The following is a 26,825-nucleotide window of genomic DNA, read 5'->3' as shown; positions in this document are numbered from 1 at the left end:
AACCAGAGAAAAACATGGAGCCTGTCATCCTGCCTGGAATTACAATATGAGCTCACCACTGGGTAAAACACCTCTAGTGGATACAAATCATCTGCTGTGAAAATATGCATGGAGGGGTAAAAACAATTCAATTTGTGTGGGTTGGTAGGGATAACCTCTAATTCAGTGTTTCCTCCTATATCCGAAATGTAAAATGCAAATGTAAAAGAGAATAATAAATGGAGCACGATAAGCAGGGGAAATTGCTGATTAGGAGAAAATTGTAACAGAGACTAATGTGCTTGGAAGCCAGCCAGTTATTTTGTATGCAGCCATCTCATCTCATTACACAACCATTTGCTATTTTGATTGATGCATGAGAGCACTGCTGGCCACAGTTTACAGTGACTGTTGAGGGAAGGAGAAATTGAAATTGTAAAACGGGACAGCAGCTGGATGAAAGTACAATTCGAAATTCCGAGCTCTTCCTGGAAACCCTGGTCTGATGGACTGCTGATGAGAGGTGCATGTTGTGGCGGATGAGCGGAGGACAGAGAGAACCCACTGAGAGGTCAATAGTTCTGCGCTGACCTGTGAAGAACTCCATTATACCTCGATCACATCTCTGACTCACTCCCTTTTTCCAACTTGTGCAGCCAGCCAATACTGAAAAGTAACAATATCATTGTTGCCAACTGGACTACAGCTGTGATTCAATCACAACCCTGTACAGAAACATATCACACTGTAATCTCTTGCCAAAAGTTTGCAAGCACTTTGGGTGTAATATAGGTTGCAGTTTGATGATGCTTGAGTCAATAAGTCACCCTTCTATTTGAACTCAAACCCTATGTTTCAGAGAAGAAAAATCTGCAAAGACTTGAAGATCTTTTGAAGCACATCTATACTTTTGTAAGATTTATTATAGGTTATTAAATCTTTCATGATCCTGATGGTTGAAGCTCATTTTGTGAAAAAGAAGTGGAGAGAATATTACTGATTGAAGCCCATTACTTTCTGTTATTGGGGGAAGCAACTTGTTGTTGCTGAAGCGATGCTTTGTTCAATAATTGTATTTATTTCATCTTTACTTACCTACTTACCTGCATACTTTGAAACATTGAATTTACTCTTGGTCCATTGAATCTACAAATATTTATGCTTTATAAAATGAATGCATGGAATTGGACTAACAAAGTAAAAGTTTTACAGCATTACATTCATATCTGAAGAGCCTAAGCAACAACATTCTCACTGGACACTGTTGGAAACATCCTATGAAGAACATTCGTTATATTGTGATACTTCTCAGTATATCAGTAGACTGAACATGATATAGGGAACTGTGTGCAAGACTCTTACTTGATTCTGTTCCAGTGCTTTTCATAAATGCTGATCAGCCACAACATTAAAACCACTGAACGGTGAGCAACCTTGGTTATCATTATCATTGTGATACAATGTTCTGCCAGGAAACCTTGAGCCCTTGGATTTATGGGACATACCATCTACCCAAACACTGTTGCAAACCAAGCACACCACCAATGGGAAAAGTATTCCACAATCACACTTAGGAGATATCTGAGGACACTCGGAGATTACAGAGCACTCCCAGAGGTATCATGTTGATACTTTGCAGGGTTAGAGCTGCCTTGGCGTCATGAGAGGAACCTACCCAACAGTAAACAACTAGTTTTAATCTTGTAGGTTTCAATATATGTTAACACATTATTGCAGAAGACCAATGTCCATCCATCCATCCATTCGCTTGCACTTATCCTTTTCAGGGTCGCAGCTGTCATAGGGCGAGAGGCGGGGTACACCCTGGACAGGTCGCCAGTCTGTCGCAGGGCCAGACAACCATTTGCACTCACATTCACTCCCGCATCCACACCTATGGGCAATTTAGATTAATTCAATTAACCTATCCATACAAAGCGCATGTCTTTGGACTGGGAAGAGTACCACGCAAACACGGGGAGAACATGCAAACTCCACACAGAAAGACCCTGGCCTGATGGTGGAATTGAACTCAGTTGCTATGAGGTAACAGTGCTAACCACCGTGCCACCATGCTGCCCCATGCCCAATGTCATGTTTGTTTAACAAAACAAAACATGGGATGGCGAGAGAGCCTTACAACAGATCATTTTTCTTACTTGCCAGGTTGATATAAAAACCCATCTTGTAAGGACATGTAGAACACACTGAAAATTTTTAATATCCTCAAAGCCACAAAGGCACACACAATTATCTCTTTTTCAGTGCTTCTGAATAGGAAATTGCAGACAGCAAACTGATCCAGTGATGTCCACAGACCTACATGGCACAGGAGAATAGTGATTCATGGTGTTATATTTGTCTGAAGGGAGATGAGCCCATGGAAATGAATGAGCCTTAAGGAGGGCTTGGCCCCCATCATTAATCTTACAAGAGTGGGCCACAGAGAAATGCAGAGTCACTCTATTAACACAAAAGAAGACATTCTTTCTGTTACGCTTCGCTGAACTCACCTAAAAAATACGCAGACGGCTTTGGAGCAATTACACGATTCCAGTCTGCCATTATCTGGTCCTTTAGTAACAAATGAAAAAAAAAACAACTCAAAGAATCTGAAAGATGAATAACAGGCTGGGGACACCTCCCAATGGGAAAAGTAGCCACAATCACAAGCACAATACTGCATTCAATTAGAATTCAAAGCATTTTCTGTTGTATCAGAAAACTAAAGGAAAACTCCTAGAAACTTGGATAAGAGTAAACGGTGTCACTACTGAAAATATTTGACTAGGCACCGAGTTGTTTCAGCTACTAAACAATGGTGCTTATGGTTTATATCCAGTGTTGGGGAGTAACGGAATACATGTACCGCCGTTACGTATTTAAAATACAAAATATGAGTAACTGTATTCCATTAAAGTTACCGTTTAAAAAGGTGGTATTCAGAATACAGTTACTTTGTTGAAATAAATGGATTACACTGCGGTACTTTCCTGTTACATATTGTCGCGGGTCAGGACTGTTTGGGTTTTGTTTGACAGCTACGTTCTGTTGTTCCAGGCGGCAGCGTTACGGTTGCCATGGTTACAGGGCGACGCTCTCTCTCTCTCTGCGACTGTGTGTTTCCTGGGTGAGAGAGCGCCTTTTCGTTGTTGTTGTTGTGCTAAGCTAACAGGCAGAATGCTACAAGCATAGCTCTAAAGAATGTAGCATCATGGGCAGTGTAGTCCGTGTTGCAGGGAGAATGGACTGCCATACACGTTATGGGTCTGTGAGCGCGAGGAGGGAGAAAAAGGGGAGTGGAAAGGTACGAGTTGTCATCGAGGAAAAACGGGAGCTGGAAGCATGTAAACATAATAATAACAACCACTGCAGCCAAGAAGAGTGCCTGACAAGCCCAGTTGTAAGTAAGCTATTAAGACTCGACTGTACGCCGTGTTCGTGTTTTCCTCCGAAAACAATAAGTTCCGTTGGAGCAGTCTTTCAACGCCTCTCTCTGTCTCTCGCAAGAAAAGTTGACCCACACAACAAAGTAAAGCTATTTTTCGGCTACGAGCCGACAGGGACCCCGCCGTATTAGTCAGAGGTCCCTTTACTACAGTTCGGAGTCGCGGACCTTCAGTAATAGTAATAAATCACACAGCAATAGTACATTCACGTTGTTGTAAAAAGCATGATAATATATTAAGTAATCCAAAGTATTCAGAATACGTTACTGTCATTGAGTAACGTAACGGAATACGTTACAATATACATTTTGGGGCATGTATTCTGTAATGGAATACATTTTAAAAGTAACCTTCCCAACACTGTTTATATCGCAAGGTGATGGATACCACCATCACTGCACACCTAAGGTTCTTGAGATAAAACAGCTATCTTGGAAAATGCGCCTTCAACCTCGCGCACTGTGCTGGCGTTTTTGTGGCACCCCACACTGAGGGTGATGAGAAAACACAGACAAGGCAGTGACTACTTTCTTAACACTATGAGACAAGTACATCAGTCGCATTCCCCCCCCCCCCATTCAGGTTTTTACAGAGAAACGCTTGAAAACTTTGAAAACTATCCAAGGGATTCCTGAGGTATTGCAGAGAAAGCTTCATTTTTCAGGAACGCCTGAATATTCTTCATAATTCCCAATCCTCTCCGCCAGCTGTTATCAGTTTTTCAATTCGTTCATTTCAATTTTTCTGTCTAGGCTGCAATCCCATGATAGGCCTCAGACTGTGAAGTGCTACAAACACTTTAAAAAGTCATCAAGTGTTGTGATTTAGACAAATCAGAGGGCAAAGTATTGTTGGATGTTTCTTTTCAAATTTAAAAATACAGTATATGAGTCTTTGATGTGCTACCTACAGACCTGATACAGCTCTCATTTTATTCAGTAGCAGCTCCTCTCAGTTAATCCATGCAAGCATGTTTGACTGAAAGGCTGCTTTTGCTATAAACCTTGGATGGTACATTTATTAGATAGATAGCATATCATTTGCCCAGAGTATTGTACTGGAGCCATAGCACATAACACAAACATGTGTTCAAAACATAATTTTCTAGTAGAATTTGTTGATGTTGTGCTTTTGGCTGTAATTTTTTTCTGTTAAATCTTATCAATATGAAAACACATTCCACAAAACGCACAAAAGAAAATGCCATTTTAAATATATTCTTATTTTGTTTTTGCTAAATGAGTGCAAAACAACAATTGAAAAGTTTCACATTAGCTTAGACACAAAAATTCTAAAATACAAAAGTAAATATGATTCTGTGACCAGTGACCATCCAAAATGTTGCTTCATAAATTTCTCCTTAGTCTCTCAGTCCCAGTTTGTCGATTATAGCTTTCAGCTGCTCCCTTAGGTCATCACAGTAGACAGCTTCTAGCTTTGACTAACACAAGGGGGATTTTTGCCTCCTTCTAGGATAAAACCAGGGAAATTTCAGCTGTTAGGGGAACATGTAAACCACCACACTACGGAACAACTTATATTTTGTTTTAACTTGACCAGGCTGTCTTGAGCATGTCAACATAACTAAATGCACAGAGCTGCCGTCATGGGATTGGCTGATTATTTGGGTTAGTGAACAGTAATAACGTGGCAAGTGAGATTGAGCACTAGTAAATTTACTGAATTAGCCCTAGTACTGTTATAAAAACAAAAACATAATTAAAAACAAGCTAAACACTGATACACAATCCACTGTACACACACCCAGATGTTGACCAAACTAATCCAAGTTTGTGTGAATGATGCTACTTGGTAAAAATCAGCAAAAAAAGACTTTGTATTCTGAAAGGCTTGCATTAATTATTTGTTACAAAGGAGTCCTTGATGCCTTGAGACATCAACAGCCACATTTTGTTCAATAAATGCCCTGATCATTCTTGTCTGAAATTGCCATTTCAGGACTGTGGACTTGAGTTTAATACACTCAACAAAAATATAAACGCAACACCTTTGTTACTGCTCCCATTCCCCATGGGATGGACGTAGAGACCTAAAATTCATTCCAGATACACAATATAACCATCCCTCCCAAACAGTGGTCACAAATCAGTCCAAATGTGTGGTAGTGGGCACATCTGCTATATTGAGATAATCCATCCCACCTCACAGGTGTGCCACATCAGGATGCTGATCTGACATCATGAGTAGTGCACAGGTGTACCTCAGACTGCCCACAACAAAAGGCCACCCTGGAATGTGCAGTTTTGTCTCACAGCAAAATGCCACAGATGCCACAAGCAATGAGGGAGCGTGCAATTGGCATGCTGACAGCAGGAATGTCAACCAGATCTGTCGCCCGTGCAGATGTGCCCACTACCACACATTTGGACTGATTTGTGACCACTGTTTGGGAGGGATGGTTATATTGTGTATCTGGAATGAATTTTAGGTCTCTACGTCCATCCCATGGGGAATGGGAGTGGTAACAAAGGTGTTGCGTTTATATTTTTGTTGAGTGTACATTTTAAGAATTCTAACTTCAGCAACTCCAGCTTCCTTTTTCTGCTTAGCAGAGCTACAGTATTTCTGTCTCTAGCTTTGCGCAGTAATTCTGCACCAGGGACAGTGAATTGGGGTGGAGAGAGACAAGCTCAGGCTGGGAATTGTTACAATTACTTTCACTGTGAAAGGTGGTCCCTGTGGAATTAATCACCCCAGGGTTCCAGCATCTTACCTGTTTAATAACCAGTTTAATCCCTTCCTCCCACGGTTCACCACTCCTAAAAAGATACGAGCAGCTGATTTTTATTAACACACACTGGTTCCATTAAAGGCCAATTAGAAGCCATGAATCAGTTGTGTGTTTGTGTGCGTGAACGCATCTGTTGTAAATCATTTGTTTGTAAACAAGAGATAAGGCTATTGAGAGCGACTTAACATAAAATATTTGCATTAGCAGTATAATTTATTTAAAAGAAACAGACACAGTAGCGTGCAGCTCAATTATCATATGTTAGTTATGTATAATATCTGTCGTCTTGCATCTCTACATTTCTTCACTTGCTGTGTATGCTTCACAAACTATTTATCCTCAAGTGACTTGAAAGGCTTAACATTCAAACCAGGAACTATGCTTAAAAAAAGGGCCCTTCTCAAGGTCAATGGCACACTTACAACAAGACTAATTGAGAATTTGATCTAGTCGCTCCAGGGGGTGGACCGAGTGCTGCTGTGAATGTTAAAGATGAGCTATCAGCATTTGATCAGAAGTAATCAAATGCTGGCCTACTTTAGGTCACTACCTTCTTTACCAGCAAACTGTGCAGCAGACATGCATTTCTGTAACGTCTGTATTTAAGCACAGTAAAAATACAGATAGATTCTTGATCATCAACAAAGAAATAAATGAATAAATCACAAAATACACTCTTAGATGACTGGACAACAGAATAATTATGTAGCAACAATTTTCTAACAAAAGAAGATAGTTGATTACAGCTGCAGTGGGACGCCCCAGTGGGAACACTGTCATGTTATGATGATGTATACATGTGTGACTACAAATTCAGTTTGTGAACAATGATTTAGCAACAGTTAGCAAACAATACTTGTTTGCTAACTGTTGCTAAGTGAATATTTGGGGAGAGTGCTCACCTGAGCTTTGAGACGAGAATAATCATAACTGCAAAAGCCTGAGTGGCGGCGACCATCTGTTTGCTACACTAAATTTCATAATAATTCATCTAAATGTTGTTGTTCAGTCAAATATCGGTAATTTACTAACCAACTACAGACTGTCATTGCCAGGCCTAGAGCCACGGCATTAGCACAGTGAATTGCATGAAGCCTTATATAAGTTGAAGACCATTTACCTGTGTATAATTGTTTGAACTGATGATCTTGGAATCTACAGGTTTTTTTTTTATTTTTTTAGCTCCAATAGATCTTCACGGTTTGTGTAAATCTCAGTCTTTTCCATTGTTCCGAGTATTGGTGGATCCATTGAGAGCTGTCACAGAGAAACTAGCAGTTCTAGTCAATCATGATCACTAATGACGAGTTAATAGGTCTTGGGTTTGTGAGATTAATTGACACCGTAGAACCATCAAGGCCACTAATTTGAGTGTATGTATACTGTTGAGCCTCTATGTATATTCTGACCTTGTGTGGATTAGAGAAAATCCTAATTAAATTCAAACTTGTGCACCCGGTTCATCAAAGATATATTCTGTGCAATCATTCCACCCAGGAAAAAGAAAAGTTTTTTAAAAAATCATCAAAAGCCCAAAATTACCATGACATTCATGCTCAAGATGAATCCATGTAAACCTCTGACCATACCTGTACATATTTAAGCATAAATATAGAATATAATGTTAATTCCTCCTAATATTACATTAGATAGAGGGCGTGTGCACAAACTCACATACATGAAATAAAAAATCTATTAGCGAAATGCAGCTTGTTTTCAGGTAAACAAGCTATGCAGCAAAAAGTGCTGTTGTGCTCTGATTAAAGGGAGAGAGCATTGAATCTTTCATTGCAGCTTCAAAATGAACTTGAGCGGCTTTGATGTAAACTTGCTGTTTCAACCAGTGGTGGCTTGTTTGACAGGCAGCAGCCACACAGACAAAAACAGCCCAAAGTTGTGCAGAAGAAATGTGCCCCGCTTCTACAAGCTGGCAGAGTGGTAATGATTAGCTCTCTAGCAGTATTCTCCTAAGGCGAGTGATTACGACATGCTCTGCAAACTATGACACCTCTTACCTCGGAGCCCAAACAAAAAAGAGCATCCCGAAATATTTTAGAGCGCTGCTTAGAAGAGTTTGATCTGAATCGTTGTTTCTCGCCCTCTCCCTGCAAGAGTTTGTGTTTATTATTCATGTTGAGGACTTGAGGGGAAATTGGTTTTCTTAATGAAAATTACTTCCTGGGAGACAAATGAACTGTAAATGCCAGCGACAAAGAGCTGCATACCTGCCTTATGCCTTACAGCTGGGTGATCGAGTTGGATGAGAGCTGTTGAGTATGAATCATTTTTCTCAGTGTTTTCTCTCTTTTGCCCCTTACCCAGGTTACGAGCAGCTCTAAGCCTCCATGAGAGGAATAACCTGAAATGGAGGAACACTTCAATGTCGCCCTTTCCTCCTCTCGTCCACAAGTGATTATACAATTGATTTTTTTCTACCAGTGGTTCCTACTATAGGAGCAGTAATAACAATTTATCTTGGCTCCTTGTAGCATTACTGCAGAGCTGCAGTGAAACCAGAGGAAAAGTGCTGTATTTTATGATTTATGGAGGCTATTTGACCTGTGCTTATTAGAGGGATCTACTGAACGTGATTCAGACTTAGGAAATAGACTATAGGCTTTACCCTGTGATGGAAGTGTGAACAAGATGGAATAGAGGTCCCTGATGATTGAAAAAGAAACATGGTCCAGTATGAACAGTGATGTTTAAATATGTACCAGCTTTGGTTCAGCACTTTAGATGTTACAGTGACCGATTACATTCTTATTACAGGTCAATAAGAAGAAAATCTCTGATGTAATCTCTCCAGTGTAGGACGTCATTGACAAATCACACACTTACAGCCCGGTATAATTTGGCGTGGATGGAGGTAAATCTGTGACTGATACATATGATCATTAACTACTCATTATCCTGATTCCTGCTCGCTATTTTTTCCTCTTTTTTAAGTATTGCTCAGTGCCATGGTTCTTAGGAGCTACTGGCTAGCGCTCATTGATTGGCATTTATGAAGCATTTTAGCACAGCAGCTACCTCCCTGCCGTCCTTCACCAAATTCAGGCCTCTCTCCCATAGCTAGTGATAATATTTAACTGCTGACCTTATCTTCTCTCCCCTACATCTCCTCTCCACCACTAAAGGGGAACATGTTAATGTTTGACACAGCTTCTACATGTAGCATGCTAATCCAACTGTGGCCCAGCTGATTAAAGATGAATATCAGCGGGATTGTAAACAGAGGCATGCCCCAGGCATCTTCAGCAATGACTACATCTGTACAGAGCCATGTAAACGGTTACACCTCAGCCAGCTATATACTAATACAGATCTTGGGGCTAGATGAATAAATCAAAGGTTCCCAAACTGCAAAATGTATTTGAGTCTACTGAAATGTTTAAATAAAAATTATTTTGAGATAAATAGTGATTGATGTGACATATTTGACAGCACAAAAATTCTACTATATGTTGTTATTGGCAAAATTATCTATTAAATTTAAATGATTTAGATGAATTTTTTAATTTAACATCTATTATTTACAAAAATGAAGACATAAAAGTCTTAAAAGACAAAAAAGGGCAGGATATAATCATAAATGCTGGGGCTGAAGTTTTGACTTAAACCGATATAAAGTAAGTAAGTAAGAAACATGTATTCATATAATGCAAAAAAAGCAAGAAAACAGTCACAATCTGCTTTACAGAGGTAACAATAAAAATAATGACAATGTCTAAGGAATGAGACGTACACACAATATAGTAAAATTGCAAAGTATCATTTAAACTAAAACTTTCTATGATAGTTTTTAAAACAACTCATAATATAAATACGCCATTATATTATAATTTATGTCACCACTAACTGCAGTGTTTCTTTTTTCTCCTTTTTCTGTGAAAGATGTAAAAATGTACAAATATGTGTATGTAGACAGTCTGTACAGCTGCAGTTCTGCACAGAAATGTTCCTATATTGCTTGTCTTGTGCATAAACATAATGCATGTTCAAAAGTCCTCTAGTTAATTATCTGAAGTAAATATCTGAAAGCTTGAGATACTGTTCTCACTTTCAGGAGATAAACGCCTGTGCTCAAACAACATAAACATATTAAGCTTAAGGAATTAAAACTAAAGCACTACAGTTTATGCGCTCTAGTTCACCCATAGGTTTCTCTACATGCTGTTACAAATGCCTGCTCCGACAAAGATAGAATATATGCCGCCTTCAGCTGATCGATCGTGGACCACCTGAGAGTTGTGCCCTTTCTTTGTAGGCAGAGCTGTCACCATTAGCTAGACAAGGAGCACAAAAGTAGGGAAAAAATGTTAATATTGTAGCCAAGTTGTATAAAACGCCTTTGAAATTTCTCGGTCTTTTTACTTTTTACTCTTGTTTTTTTACTGCAAATGATGGTTTGGTTTGTTAATATAATCAGAAGCAGTCATTATCTCTGTAACACCAGAAGGAAGAGCACAGTGCTCAGCATCATATCAGGTGTAGTTCTCTTCTCAAACAAGCCATGGGGTGGCTAGACAGGAGAACCACAGACTTACACAGGCAGACTACTAATGAATGTGAGGAGGTGTTTGCCATCACCAATGTGATCAGTTCTTACTCATGCCACCTTCTTCCAAAACTAAACATAATACTTTGCAGGAATGAGAAAGCAGTCACATGTTTAAGCATCAGAAAGATGCTAATCATGCTCTTACCTGGGGTTTGCAGTGACTGATATAATTGAATCTCCATTTCATTAGGATGAACATAGTGTGATGTATGTAGGCAAGCATGTAAATATGAGCTGGACCAGGGCATTTGTCTGCAAAAATTAAATTCCTGCCATGAGTTTGTACTTGAAATCAAATCCCCCTTTTCTATTCTCTGTTTGCAAATATTACCTTGAATTGAAAAGCAAAGCCTCTTGACTGACATCTGAAAGCATACACAGATGCTGCAGTTTGAGAATTCTCGCAAGTCAGTGTTTAAGTAGGTTTTTCACTGCGAGTTATGGTAAATTTCTCCAGCAGTGTTAGAACCTATACTAAAAGAAAATGGGTTTATTTGCAGAAAATGAATGAATGAATTATTCTGAACATGAGAAATTTGAAATACAAGAAAAACACACCTTATTTGTGTTTCAGTCATGCTTAGAGGGACTGAGGAGTACACGCACAGTTATTCACATTATCTCCCCTTTTTTATTGCCGATAAAATGTCTGCCTTGTGCACATCACAAGAAAATTTAAACTGAGTTTTGCAGCAGAGAGCATCGTAATGTTCTGGTGCGTGGGAATATAAAATTCAGTTTGAAAAAATAAATTAAATCTGGGCATTATACATTGAAAATTGAACAAGGCAAAGCTAACCATATCAAATGGCCACTCTTTTGCGTTTAGTTGACACAACATGAAATGAACTGCTGTCATCAAAGTGGCTTTTACACTCCCACAGTGCAGCAGAGGTATTCAGTAGAGAATTAAGTTCAGTATTAACATACACAATTTACAGGAGATGTGAACTGAGCAAAAATGACTCATTCATTGAGGCTTTAATATTACTTCATCAGCAACATAACAGCTTTTCACAAAAAATAGCTGAAAAGGATGTAATCTATTTAATTTTACTTATATGTCATGGAAACTGCGCAGTAATCAACACTGAAATGTAAATGTGCCAGAGTTTACTAATACTCACTCATTTTAATCAGCCTTCATTTCAGAATGATAACTGGCCCTACCTGCAAAGATGAAGAGTCTCATATCGCGTGTTAATGAAACTGCATTGCCTGTCGCCAGGTATGAGTGCAGTTTCACTAAAGCTGTACCAAGTAAGCAACAGATCATTCTCTTTGTAATTAAACTAGCAACTGCAGTGTAATTTTTTAATACTTCCCAATGGACACTTTTCTTTGGATTAGTCCTATCTTTAACTAAGTTCAGCTACTTCTACAAAGGGTGATGACAGTTCACTTTAGATTATTGTTTTACACAGGGAAGTTGGTTTTGGATGCTAGTTCAGATACAGTACTGTGTAAAAGTCTCGAGTTGCCCTTGATTTGTTTACATTTTGCTGGGAAAATTGGAAATAAGTGCAGTAATTTGTTAAAACAAGTACAAACTTGAAGTACATGAAGCAAAAATAGAGTCTGTACTATTCTAACAAGCTTGAAAGTCAGCATATAGTAGGGCCAACTTTATATTTCAATACAGCTTAACCCCTCTTAAACAAACTTTCTCGTTATTTCTTTAACGAGTCTTCAGAAAAAGTTCTTCTTGAAGGACATTAAAAGTATTTCTTTTGCATGTCGGCTGCCTTTTGCTGCATTCTGTGTCAAGATGATGCCACGCTGCTTCAGTGATGTTGAGGTGCAGGTTCTGGGAAGGCCAATGCATGACTGATAATTCAATTCAGTTTTATTCAATTCAAAGCGCCAAAGCACAACAACAGTTGCCTCAAGGCGCTTTATATTGTAAGGTAGACCCTACAATAACACACATAGAGAAAAACCCAACATCATATGACCCCCTATGAGCAAGCACTGTGGCGACAGTGGGAAGGAAAAACTCCCTTTTAACAGGAAGAAACCTCCAGCAGAGCCAGGCTCAGGGAGGGGCGGGGCCATCTGGAACGATCAGTTGGGTTGAGAGAAAAAACACAGCCAGAGATTAATAACAAGTATGATTCAGTGCAGAGAGGTCTATTAACACATAGTGAGTGAGAAAGGTGACTGGAGAAGAAATACTCAATGCATCATGGGAATCCCCCCAGCAGCTTACACCTATTGCAGCATAACTAAGGGAGGATTCAGGGATGATAGTGTTCCATTGTCCGTGTATGCTTTTATTGTGTTGGCAGGGTGTTTGGAATCATTGTCATATGCAAAAATGAAGCTGTTATCAATCAGATGCTTTCCCAAGGTATTGCATGGTGGATCAAAACATGACAGGAGTTTTCTGTGTTCATAACAGCTATGGATCCATCAGTACAAGCTGAATGTAAAATACATCAAATGTAGATGTTGCACAGATAATTTCAACTTCAAAATAAAACGTTTGGAACATTATTATGTCCTTAAGTTGTATATTTTTTTTTCTTCTTAGTAAAATTGCTTATTATGTGTAGACAGAGGGACAATAATGATAATAATTTGAAACACAGTTAATGTGTGCACAAAGCCTCGGTTTGAACACTGCTTTGATTTCACTGTAATTAATCTGTTTAAAATAAACTGTTTCTTAATGGAGGTGGTGTTGTGGTTGTCACCGAGCCCACAAAAATGTACCTTTAGCATCCCCTCTATGATGTGCTCTCCATTAATTTAAAAGCAGCCACCCTCTAGATACCAGCTGGCATCTGGAACATGACCTTCTGTTGGCGTTGGCAACCAAACGAGCCGGCTTTTGCTGTTAATTAGCCTCTCTACCATTAGGCCAACAAGGAGCATCCATGCCTCAGCGTTTATGCACTCAGCACAACAGATCACACTGCTTCATTTTCAGTTTATATTTCAGACCCTCACTTGTCACAGACTCACACACACACGTCAAAACCAACAGATGCCAATATCTTCAACCGCAGTTTAAGAAGGGGAACAGCATATTAGCATAAATAGAGATTACTATGCATGACTGTCACTTCAAAGATAATCAAACAAATTAGAAAACTGTTCAAGTGTTCACCAGTGTTGGAGTGAGTCACAATTACTACTCTTTTATTACACTTTTTGTTTTTTTGTTTTTTTCCGTCAAGAGCATTTCATATGTTTATGTAACATAGACCCGGGTGTTTGTAAAGGGCAACAGCTGCAAGATGCATAAGGACACGCATAAAAGATGTGTCCTTAAAAGATATGGACACACACATATATATATATCCATAGGTCCCTCATCCTATTGATGTAGCCCCTTCCGCTGATACTGTAGCTAAGATACTGCGCAGGTCCCTCAAGCTCCCAGGTCTCTGGTAGAGGACCCGAGCTTGAAGGATAAACCGCCCGCAAGGGCGTGCTGGGTGTTGTTTTTTTTTGTTTTGTTTTGTTTTTTATATATAAAATTACACGTTCCAAAAATCCCAGCACTCCTACATTGTACAACAGAGTAAGCCGCTTCACTGTTGCAGCATAGTGCATATGTAGCTATTACCTAGAAATCACAATATGTTACATATGTTTATGTAACATAGATCATATATATATATATATATGGTCTATGTTACATAAACATATGAAATGCTCTTGACGGAAAAAAACAAAACAAAAAACAGTGTAATAAAAGCGTAATTGTGACTCACTCCAACAAGCAGAAAAGGCAAACACAGACAAAAGTCTAGACAAGGTAATAGATATGGGCAAAAGCCGATAATCAATGTACTTCCACTGCCAAGTGATCATTACAACCACAATCACAAGACAGACCTGAGACACAGAGCTGGATTTTTCAGGGTACGGAAGGATGAGGATGATGAAAAAGGCAGCAGTGGCCAACATTTACTCCACGATCAACATTACCTCCTGATTTTTACAGTAGCTATTGATTGTCCCATCAACAGCATAAAAACTTTGTAAAAGATTTTGGTGACGTAAAAAACATTAATGCCACATGTTCATCTTTTCTACCTTAGAAAATATGAGAACTTGGTGTACTTTTATTAATATTATTCCATTTTATAATATTGCAGTGGAGTATTTGTGAGTATGGGGACAAAACAAGCTTTTGCTCTCTATTTTTTGTTAAACTTTTTGCCCTGTCTGACATTTTATGGACTAAACCATCAACCATTAAATCAAAACTAAATCTCAACCAACTCTGTATATTTTTTTATATATTTATTGTTTACTCTATTTAATTTGTAAAATATGTATACACACACACACACACACACGTAGAAAAACATATTTAGTACACATCCAGTAATGCATATAGTATTATATATTGTACATATATTTATTAGGCTCAGATTTAGCCATTCTTATATTTTGCTTGTTTTACGTTATTGTATTTTTGCACAACTCTGTTGCTTGTGAAGCTCGCACACAGGAATTTCACTCACATGTACTGTACCAGTGTACCTGCACTTGTGATGTGACAATAAAAGTGATTTGATTTGATTTGAAAAGAGGGATCATAAACAAAATACACAAAATAAAACATACTGAGTATGACTAATGTCCAGGAAGGTTAAGTTAGTTCAGTTTCTATTGTGATTTCTAGGTAACAGCTACATATACACTATGCTGCAACAGTGAAGCGGCTTACTCTGTTGTACAATGCAGGAGTGCTGGGATTTTTGGAACGTGTAATTTTAATGGCTAAACTTTCCGCAACAACTTCCCCCAGGCTGATACTGTAGTCTTACTCGATTAAATGTTTACAATATATGAAAATGAAGAACTAAAACATCCCCCAACACTGTAAACTAATCACATTCATATCTGAGAGCCGTGGGCCTCATCAAACAAATATAAAGTTTAATAAAGCCCAATGAAATGTGATTTTCACATGGTGCCATTCATTTCCATAAGTCCTGTCTTTACTACCCTCCCATGGCGCCTCGAGGTCTCAGTGGGGTTGTAGAAACTGGGGCTCACACAGGAGAGGAACACTTTCACAGCTCCATTTTCATTTAGTGTCATTAGAAATTCAATTCCCAGCAAATGACTTTTTAGAATTTCACAGCAGTCCCTTAAGATGTTCTTGCATGACCTACTTTTGTCTCAAGCAGCCGCGGCTTTTCCTCGGTGCCACAGTTCAGAATGTGTACGTACATCCCTAAACACATCCTCTCAGGACTTGCGTTCTCGTTTACGCGTCGTGTTTTTTTTTTTGGACTGCTTGCTGAGTCTGTTGGGCTCACTCCAGGGAAAACTGGTCATTTGATTTTAAATTTAAATGATAATTGAGGAATGCCGTAGCAACCAAATGCAAACGTTCAGTGTAAATGTAATACAACTGCTTTGTTTTAAAGTAAATCCTTCGACTGGAGGTCCCTTTTTATTTTTCTAAAAAAAATGAAATATTACTACTAGTATTTCTAGTAACGCTATCACTACTACTATAATAATAATATGTTGCTAATATATTACTTTATCTAAGAGCAACTTTTAACTGGTAAATCCACATATATTTCTCTCTGGTTTTGCTGATTGCACATGTGCAAATACATTATACATCAACAGCTAAGCATGCTGGGATAATGTTCTGTGATGTGTCCCATCTGTTAAAACTCTCGTGACAAAAACAGCAGATCGATCTTGACTCCTCATTTCGAGATAAGTAGAAAGTGGGCACAGCTGACACTTTAAACTTTGAGCTTAAAATAAACACGCTCACTTTTCTGTCTGCAAACAAGGCTTAATAAAGATGATGGGCTATAAATCTGGTCCTCAACGTTTTTCAATTTCCTGCATCACTGAATATCCCGTGGTAGCGGGGGGCCACCTATCCTTGGGAAATTCCCATACATAGTGATACCATGAGTGTAATAATGTGACACATATAAGACACGCAGAAACAGTGATTTCACATTGGGGAATTTGGGACACTGACCTAAAGCAAATAAGAACCGTCAGCTAAAAAGAAAGTTGACTAGTAGGACCCAAGAGGAAAGACGGGAGACATGAGGACATTAAGTGAATGATGATTCCAACAGAAATCTCTCTATTCAGGTCAATTACATGCTTACCCTTTAAAAGTTTAGGGTTAATAGAGCTAATGAATGCACCACAATGGAGTTTATGGAGCATACAGGATATCCTTGAAGTGAAGTCTGCTGCCCTCAGCTTGATCTTAAGCATCATCAGTTGTGAGCCTGCTGGCTCTGACAGGTGGTCGTGTATAGGAAAGCAGGTGATGCCCCCTTGCTTCCCTCAATGCTGTCAGTCAGTGTGACAAAGGTGACATTAGGTGGAGATCCTGCCATGCTGGAAAGGGCACTTGCACAGCATGTACATCTTTTAATAGCCTCCACCCAGATCAGACTTGCAATAGAGACACGCAAATTTACCCACTTTTGAGTGGCTACACACACAGTAAGATACAGATTTTCTTTCCGATCTAAGCACACACACACACACACACACACACACACACACACACACACACACACGCGAACACATAAATATGAACAAACACACACACAATACATGAATTTAAGAAGACAAGGTGCCCTTCCCAGAAAGGAGGACGGTTAATAATAAAAGTACAGTGTGTTCCAGAAAACAATGCGCACAAATAAGTCTTATGTCTAAGAGTTACAAGTCTATTTAAAACTATAACCTTCTTCTAAACTGTAATTTCTTTCACATTGCATTAAAAGATAAATAACTCTTTTCAAAGCCAACAAATTATTTTTTTTTAACATTTTTATGACTTTTTTTCAGCTAAATGATTAATCTGCCAACTCCAACATGTTAAGCAGTCCAGAGTCTGTTATGATATCTTTAAACTGCTACAAATGATTGTTAAGTTAGCCACAAGGTTCATAACATGCGCTGTGAGGGGTGCTCAGGTTATCATTTTTATATCCTCTGCCAGCTCTTATGTAAATATGTTCGGTGGTATGTTGTAATGGGAGGTTTACCTAAATATCCTGTTTTATTGTCTGACATCCTTTTTTGTTTTTATTTATTTTCTAATGAATTAAGGTAGCACAGAGTGGCGCTATTCCTGTTTCTACAGGAATTGTGCAGCAATAGCACACCAGAAAGAGGGTTCTCACTGGGAAAATTAACAGTATTCTTTGAAGAAATGTCAAATGCTGAAAGCTCAGAAAGAGACGCTATAGAAGTTTGCACTAAAGAACAAAATGGTTTGCTCAGAGTAACCACAGTAACCCCTTTATCTACTTCTTCTTCCCATCTAAAACTTCACTTTCACAATCAAAGACCTGCTATGGACTGTAATGTCTTTTGATCGCTGTCTCTGAGCTAATTGAAACAGAATCTGTGTGCAAAGTGGTCCGTTTGGTCAGGCTTGGCTTTTAACTGCAGCTAATGCATCGAGATTTTTGTCTGCGCATATGCTACAGTCAAAAGATAGTCAGTGACACAAGGGGAGTTAGGCAGTAATGGCTCTCCCTGGAAAGGAAAAATAGTAATAGCTATTTCACTTTCTTACAACATCCCCAAAGGAGATAATACATTTTGGAATAAGGATTTTACCCTTTTTTTTAATGGATGTCAGAGTTTGTTCTTTTTAACCTTTTTATTTTAGATTTTTTTTCTTTTTTATTCAAATCTGTAAGACATAGTCTGCAATATGATAACTGAAACCAGTAAGCAAGAGTTACGTTTTTCCTATCATGTACAAAAACACCAAAGGGAATAAGTAAAATATACTGTCATGCCTAACAGATTATTTGTGCATTACACTACATTAATAATTTATTCCAGAAGTGCAATGCTTTTAGCACAAATAAAAAATCCAGATCAATTTTAACAACATTTAAAAGTTGAGATGTGTCATTTATTCTTGTTTTGTAATGACATATTGGCATAAAAGCCTTGTCCGAGCATCCAGTCTTACTTACTGTAGAACCATTTTCCATGGAATTTATTATCAATCTTCTCTTTGGTTACTACCGAACAAAAAGCAGGTCTTAAAAACATCTACACCAATATTTACAGAAAAACTTTTCTAGGCATTAAATTTAAACCCAAATGACTGAATGATCTTTTAATATTATGATCTATATTTTTGTCATCTTCACCATCAAGCATGCATTAGAGAACTAGAGCGAGCATTAACAGACATACACTTTGTGGCATTTAATTTCAAATACAGCTTTTCAAACTGCCAACACATGCAGTACATTGTTTGGCACACAAACATGCAATCTGTCTGCTGGCTAATGCTACAGTTGCTATATGTCCTGGGGGTGGGGGTTGGGGGGGGGTGGAAACGGTAAAGTGTGATAACTTCACTCTCAGAAATGGAGGAAGATGTAAGAAGGAGAGGATGGGGGAGATAGATGACAGGCTATTTTCAAATCTAAGGTCTGTGCAGCAAGTGAAATCTGGAAAATTGGAAACTTAGAGCTTAAATGAAATGTTCTTATTAATTGTAGATTTATTTAATCTGAAATTGGATCTGAACATTATGTCTTAAAGAAGAATATATTATATTTAATATTTAATATTATGAAGTCTTGTTTTATTCAACATTTGTATGAGAATACTTGATAGTTCAGTAGAGGCTAAACTGGTCTGTTTGCAATATTATGGTACAGTTTACAGTAACTGACTGTGTTGGACCGGTGTAGGCAGTCTGTGCAGTTCATTAGCAATGTGCAGATCTAGCTCGTTCCATTTAAGAGCCAAACCAATCCTTTGCTGTTCTGATCCAATGCTCACATGAAATAGACAGCCGATCAACCCTTTTGTCTCAGTATTGGTCATAAATTTTAATTTAAGATGATCATGTGATTTAGTTTGTAAACTGCACCTTCATTCTGTCTTTATACTGGATAGGGGCGGCAGGCAGATATGATACCTCAGACTACATGCGGTTGGATAAATCTATAAAGACCAGTAAACCTCAGAGTAACACAGGTCAGCTGATCCCAACCTGTAGACAAAGAACAATCTACTGTTGCCATAACAGAATTATTGTGTAACTTATTTCTAAGTGAGTCTTTTCCACCTGCTGCACTGCTACACCAACACTTAAGGTTCCTACAGTGGACAAATCAGACTTTAAACCCTATTTTTAACCTTTCCATTCAATTTTCCATTACTGCTGCTTTTGGCAATTCTACAGGTTAAGTATGACTGCAGCTTCAGGGCTGCATGGAAGCGTACAAACAGCAGTTGATTGACATGTCTCTCACTGTCCAGTTAGTTTTATACCACCAGTTTTGAGTCATATGATTCTGACTGTTAAAAGCACTTACATCATTGTTGTGTATTTGTTTGTATCTCACTGCACAGTTTTGACAGACTGTATACTGACAGCTGTATAACATAGCAAAACATTGTGGAGTGGTCTCTGTTAAGCTGTAAAAACTGTATAAATGCAGCATTAGGTAATAATAACTATACAGTTTTTGCTACACAGAGTTTGGTGGCATCAAAAAGTCTTTTATACAATATGAACCTGATTAGTTGTCTGTTCAGGCAGAATTGAGAGCTGAGATCATCACCTAAACATTGACAGCTCAGCAGTCAAAATGTAATTTGATTGTGGCCACTGAAAACGATATAAAACAGGATTCACATTAGCAGTCATTAGCATTCACATTTGCAGTGAAGAGCTGAGAAAGATGATTTTCTGTAGTACAAGCACCAGCCAGTCAAATGTTCCAGAACAGGCACTGACCAATCAAATTGTGTATTATGAGAGATTTCAGGAAGTGCAGTTGCAGCTTGCAGTCAACACCAAAATGGAAAAGTTGATCATTTTAGAGTAATCACCCCATTTCATGTCATTATACTTAGTCACAGGCAGTTAGCAAAGCTTATGCTACTTGAGGCAATATTAGCCTGCCTGGTTAGTTTTCAAAATGTTACTGATTGCAATGATAATTGAGCCGGCAGAGATAACCCCCAAAAGTTCAGGAATGGTCTAGATCAAGCAATGATCCAACACGTATGCGTGAGTGTTAACTGATTCCATCACATGTGCCAATGTGTCCCTAAAACAGCTCTCAGCAACACTAAATATATGTGCAGAGGTTATTGTTTGAGAGCAGGAAGGCAGAGATGGGAAGGGCATAGAGCTTTCCTTTAATTTTCTAAATACAAAATACAACATCCTACGCAGACCAAATGCTACACTCTTGGAATACTCCTGGATCGCTATAGTGCTTCACACTAGCTGGACTTGGAGCTGAGAGTAACAAATCAGGATAGAAAGCTAAAAAAATATTGATAAACAAGATAAGGCTTTATTGAGTTAACTCTTTTTACTGGATTTGCTTTCATTTAAGAACAGAGAGAAATCCTAGAGATGTTATTTAAAGGATCTGCGTGCACAAACCCAAGCACATAAAACCCAAACAAACAGGACAAAAATCCTCTGGGATTATGTATATATGCACAATCTTATGCTAGGAAAAAAATACTGAGGTTCATGACATCCTTATTTTCTCTTTTCAATACTGTGGTGTTTGGCCCATTTCCCTCTTTGAGTCAGAATGCACACTTTTTGCCACAAAGGACTAGCTGAGAAAACACAGCCAAACCAAGGGAACTCACACAAGCTTTCCTAGTGGGAAGTTGATGAAATGGTTATACAGTAGTGAAACACATCCGCACAAAAGCTTAAACCTATTTCTATATTCCAATTCCTGGAGACAAAACTGATTTGAATGAGGAAGGGACATGTGGGGCATAAGATGTAGAGTAGGGAATGGAATAATCTAAACTCAGTGACCATACAACCTTTTGAAAATAATAAGGTGACTGGAGTTGTCGGTAGGCAGGCAGGGAGACTGGCAAGATTTTATCACATGAGAATAAAGGCATATTAATCATAGTCTAGGCAGATATGAGCACAACAGTAAGGAAAGAGCTTGGAAAAGGTTAATGTGTGGAAACGGATGTAATAACGTGCAGCATTGGAATACTAAAATGGTACGTTCAATATGCAGCAAAGCAATCATTGCACTTTGTCACATGTCATTGTACATAAGGCAATGGTATGCATAAACTGCTGGCAAAAAAAAATGATGGAAAAAATGTACACCATCTGCCAAACAGCACGAATTTAACAATAAAAAAATAATTTGTGCGTGGGAAGCTCTGCTGGTTGAGGCTGTCAGTTTCAATCTGACTCAGCCTTTACTGCATGTCATCAGCTCTCCCTCATATTTCCTACATCTCTGTATAGAAAACTAATTTCAAAGATAATTTGAATCATCAACAACAACCTACACTTTAGGCAACTAATCCTTAAACACGAATTAAAAACTTTTCAGTTACATACGGAAAACAACAAGATAACTATTTTCATTTCCTACCAATGACTCATTTATGACCTTGATAATGACAACAGAGAGCCACTGTGGAAGGAAGAAAAGCAAAGTTAGCACAAATTAATCTAAACTTGAGTGATTCTGCTAGGCTTCATTTTGACAGTCCAGCGGGCTACAAGTACCACATCTCTGTTTCAAATGGAAAATCAAAGAGACTGTGTACTCATCAGCAGGCTACAGAGCCCCCCATCTCCCTCATTGTCTCGCGGCATGGATATTTTGGCAGCTGGCCCTTGTACTCATGGTGTCATTGCTTTCCACTAAAAAATGCAGACAAGAATTCAAAGGCCATGTTGAGATGTAGCGACATAACTGAAGCATTCACTTTTCTAGACATGCCGTTTTGCTGACACAGACAAGACTTGAGAGAGTGAAAACACCCAGAAGAGCAGGTGAAAGAAAACATGGAAAAAGTATGTTTTTATCAGTGAAACCTCATCAGCAATTGATCTCATAAACAAACCATTTTTGCCTTTCACGGCATTTCATTATAATAGCCAACTATGTCATCTTTATTTGATCAAGGATGTTAAACACAGCTGTTTGGTTCTGTCAGATCAGGAGGGTTTCAGGTTACTTGGTTTCATTTCATATGGGGAAAAAAGAAGAGAGAAGCTATCCAGTTTTATGATGTCTCAGACAGCTCATAAAATGATCCATCAGAGGGCTGGACTTTCTCTGACACAACCCCCAAAACAACTACTTAAATCCTTCCAAACAAGCAGATATTGACAGGTTGTAACCACTTGGCTGCTCTCACCTGAATCACCTGAATTAAGGGAGCTTGTACAGTTTACCAGACACAGTCCAGAGCCATTGTGCATGAAAGAAGTTGTTGTTTAATGAATTCCTAAAGTAGTCCATTGCCTAAGCAGTCATATTTAAAATATCTCTCTATATATTATATATAAAAGCAAGTCATTTGAGGCATTTGTCGATTTCACCATCATTTCAAATCTGAGCCTCACGACATCAGCATAGCAATTTCCATTTTCTGCGGTGGAAAGGTGTTGTAATAAGCATGTCGCTGGTTCAGAAAAACACTCCTAGCCTTCCGACACAGTACTGTGCAACATCAATCAGGACTGTGGGTACTAATGGAGCTTCAGTGGTCATCGGAGAAGGGCAGCCTACTGATAGATGAGGGAACATGGCACAAACAACCCCATGCACACGCAGAAATACACAAGCACACTCCCATCAGTCTGAATGCAAAGAATAATAATGTCTTATGAGAAGCACTGGCAATCAGCCCACAGCACAGATTCACAAACATGGACAACATAGGAGTAATAAAAATACGAGAAAGAACAAGTAATATCTACTTACAGTTTTATCACACTGAAAACATTACTGGCAATGGCTGGGAGAGAGGCGATTTAATTAGACCCCTATTAATCAAAGTAATTGGTCATTCTGCATCCCAGGAGTGTAACTGGCCAATAGCTGTTAACCTTCTGTCTCTATCACTGCTGTTGTCCCCCAAACTATTAATATACTGTTGGGCCTCATTTCCAAATGACACCAGGGAAGAATTTTCCTTGGTTCCCAATAAAGAGTTGATCATTTCCAACTGTTCACGCAAGGCGTATTATTCCTTAAGAGCATGAATTGGTTTCTTAGATAAACACTCACAGTTTGTACTGCTATGTCGTACATTGCAATATTTTTGACCACATTGCTTATGCTGTACTGCAATGTTATGCAAACTGTTCAGGTGGAGCACTGCCAGCTTGGCCTTTGACAAGTACTATAACTGGTAAATTTGGTTTTCATATTGTTGACCAATGTAAGACTTGACATTATTTGCAAATAAATATGGTGTGAATGTTGAAGAAAAGGTACATTGAGGGTATTCTGCATGTGCTCAGTCTGTACATACAGCTGGTGCCCCCCACAGACTAGGACATGACTGGTAGCACTTGACCATCTGTCAGGAAGTAAAGAGTAGATTCAGGTCCAAAAAGCCACCAAGGCCAAAAAGGGTCAGCGGTGATATGGAGTAAAAATGTGGCCAAAGACAGGTCGTTATTCTGCTCAGAATAATAAATAACCTTATGCATGGGTTTTTGTGTGTGTGTGTGTGTGTGTGTGTGTGTGTGTGTTTGTAACAAACCTAAACTACTTGGTAAATAAGGCAAATCCCTCTGAAATTACTATCAAAATCATAATTATAGCACATTTTGAGCTACTAGTTCTAAAGACGGATCAGTGCATTTTGTTGTGCCTGGCCTCTCTGGAGGAATGGGAACTTAATCTTAAACTCCTTAAACAACAATTCTAGAGTCTTTCTGAAGGTCTTTCAAAGTTTTCCTTTGGACACTGGCTGCTTTTTCCACTCATCTTCACTCCTGTCATGTCTTATTTTTAGAGGAATGGTGTTTGTTTGTTACACCTCTTAACACTGACCTATGAATCATTCAAGAATGAAATGGATGAACTACCTTTTGGTCCTTTCTTATCAGCAGGTTGTCACAAAACACATAATTTATTCCAGCTTCTTGTCATATGCTGTGGGAGTGTCTGGTCGGGTGTGGTCCAGGTTCCTGTTGTCCATCCCCTGGGGTGGAGTTGGCCAGCTCATCACCTGCTTCCAATTTCGGGGGCTCCATCTAGAGGGTTTTTAAGCCAGCACTGCCTGCCACTCCTCGCCAGTTCGTCCTGCTACCACCCGTGGTAAACTTGGACTCCTCTGTGCTCGGACTCTGTGTGCCTGGATCGTGGGTTAATGTGTTCTCCATCTCCTGTGTTCTCCAGATTCATCACCCGTCGTACTCATCAGCAGCGCTGGTTCTGTTTCCATCCTGTTCTCCAGTCTGCCTAGAACCCTAGGACCATACACTCACCTTCTCCTCAGCCTGCCCTCCAGCCCGTACTTCAACTTCCCTGGACACCTTGGAACCTGGACCAGCTTCCCCACACTCTCAACCATCCCTGGGATGCTCCCACGGCAACCCCTTCCCCGCCTAATAGCCGGTGTTTTCAAGTAAGCACAAGACTCTCCACTAGTACCACTCACCTCTGCCCTTTAATTGTTTCCCTTCTCCTGTGTTTGCAGAAGTTCCTGCCCATGTTCTCCTTGTGTTCAACGTCCGTTTCTCTGCCCTCGGGCCTCCCTCAGTTCCTGCGAATGATTTCTGTTAGACCCAGTCTTGTTTAAGTCCCTTTTCCTTTCAATAAATTGTACATAGTTCGAGCAATTGAGTCTGCTCTTGAGTCCACTGCATCCTTGTTTGTGACACTTCTTTTGTTGAATCAGTCTGACAGACAAAATAGCATTTATGTGGCAACAAAGTAATTCCCAAACAGCTATTGCTGAAAACTTGGTATATCTCAGGGAGTACAGTGTGTCCTTAAAAAAATCGGACATTAATGTATTTGGCGATTAGACTCTGATGACCCATAATGGCAGAACAAAATCCCAACATCCAGAGAAGCTTTGAATGTCCTTCAAGAAACCTGGAAAAATATTCCAGAAGACTACTTATAAAGAAATTGCAAGAAAGCTTGTCTAAGAGGGTTCAAATGATCTTACCAAATACTGACTTTCAAGCTCATTAGAATTGGTGGTCATGGTTTCAAATAACGACTGTTAGTAGAGACATTGTGGTTTTTCTCCTTTGTTCCCTTTGCTCCTGTACCTTGGTATCGATTCCACATATCTCTGGGTGTATTTGGTATTTTGGTCACAGCAGTAGAGTTGTGGTTCACACAGCAGTCCAAAATCTCAGATAGGTGTTTAATAAGTACTTATGCGTTCATACTTATCAGACCATTCAGAGCGGCACAGTGGGCCTCTGATATCTTGAAAGGCACCACCCTGATCCGAATGGAGATGTTTAATCGAAAAATAAAGACAACCACGAAGAGCAATTTCGTGTTGATTTGCAGTTACCAAGCAAATGGACAAAAACCACATGCACAGTGGTTGCTACAACTACAAAAAATCTTCTCCTTGTACTCTTCTTTTGGTGTATGCCACATAGTTTTGGGTCACACAGCGGTAGATGATTGTCATGATCTAGTCATTGTTGTGGCCAGCCTATCAGAATTGTTATTTTGTGAGTCCCACCCCTGTTTGGATCTTTTCCTCTTCTTGTCTTGATACAAATTCAGCATGTCTATAAATAAAATTACTCAATAAAATTACTGGAAGTTGATTGCATAATGTTAATATTCAGTGCACCTCTGTGGAAGCATCTGCATTTGTTGTTTTCACTCATTTATTCAGGTTTTCAAGTATTTGTAATCACTATGAATACAACGGGTTTTGTAACTTGGCTTAGTCATTTCTGGGCATTTTATGCTTGCGTTTTTAGGACAGCATCAATACAGTACGTACATCTGAATGAATCCAACATCATTCAACTCAAAAGATTAAAAATGTGTCATAAGCGATTTAATAATTCACATAACGTCAATGCTCTTACATTTGTCATCAAGTATCTAAGCTTTTTGTATCATTTATTCCCTTGCACATCCACATCATCATTCCATTTATTCGATTACTTTTTTAAATATCAATGCCAGATCGTAGCGAGAGCTGTTTTATCTTCTGATATAACTGATGCATTATGAGTCAGATATTTAGTACCCAGTGATTAAAGGGCACTAAAACAGCTTAATCAAGTGGTTTTGCTGAGGGCCAAGATTTAAGTCTGTTTGTGTGCCTGGGTGCT

At 38.9% G+C, this 26,825-nt stretch overlaps 1 long non-coding RNA gene across 2 annotated transcripts; it reads left to right on the top strand.

Moving 5' to 3' along the window:
• The first annotated feature begins 3,074 nt into the window (after positions 1-3,074).
• On the top strand, positions 3,075-25,342 carry LOC146687410 (uncharacterized). 2 transcript variants are annotated; one of them, XR_014916526.1, is made up of 4 exons: positions 3,075-3,382; positions 24,644-24,822; positions 24,904-25,132; positions 25,205-25,342. It is a non-coding gene; the product is annotated as an uncharacterized LOC146687410 (long non-coding RNA). The 2 variants fall into 2 exon arrangements; XR_014916525.1 differs by lacking the exon at positions 3,075-3,382 and having other exon boundaries at positions 21,815-24,822.
• The last annotated feature ends 1,483 nt before the right edge of the window (positions 25,343-26,825 follow it).

This window comes from Copadichromis virginalis, linkage group LG18, assembly GCF_057382275.1.
Source record: "Copadichromis virginalis isolate Kocher_CV1m ecotype Utaka linkage group LG18, C_Virginalis_male_GT1.1, whole genome shotgun sequence".
Classification (NCBI taxonomy): Eukaryota; Metazoa; Chordata; class Actinopteri; order Cichliformes; family Cichlidae; genus Copadichromis; species Copadichromis virginalis.
The sequence above is the reverse complement of the archived record's forward strand: the minus strand, read 5'-3'. Positions and strand labels throughout refer to the sequence as shown.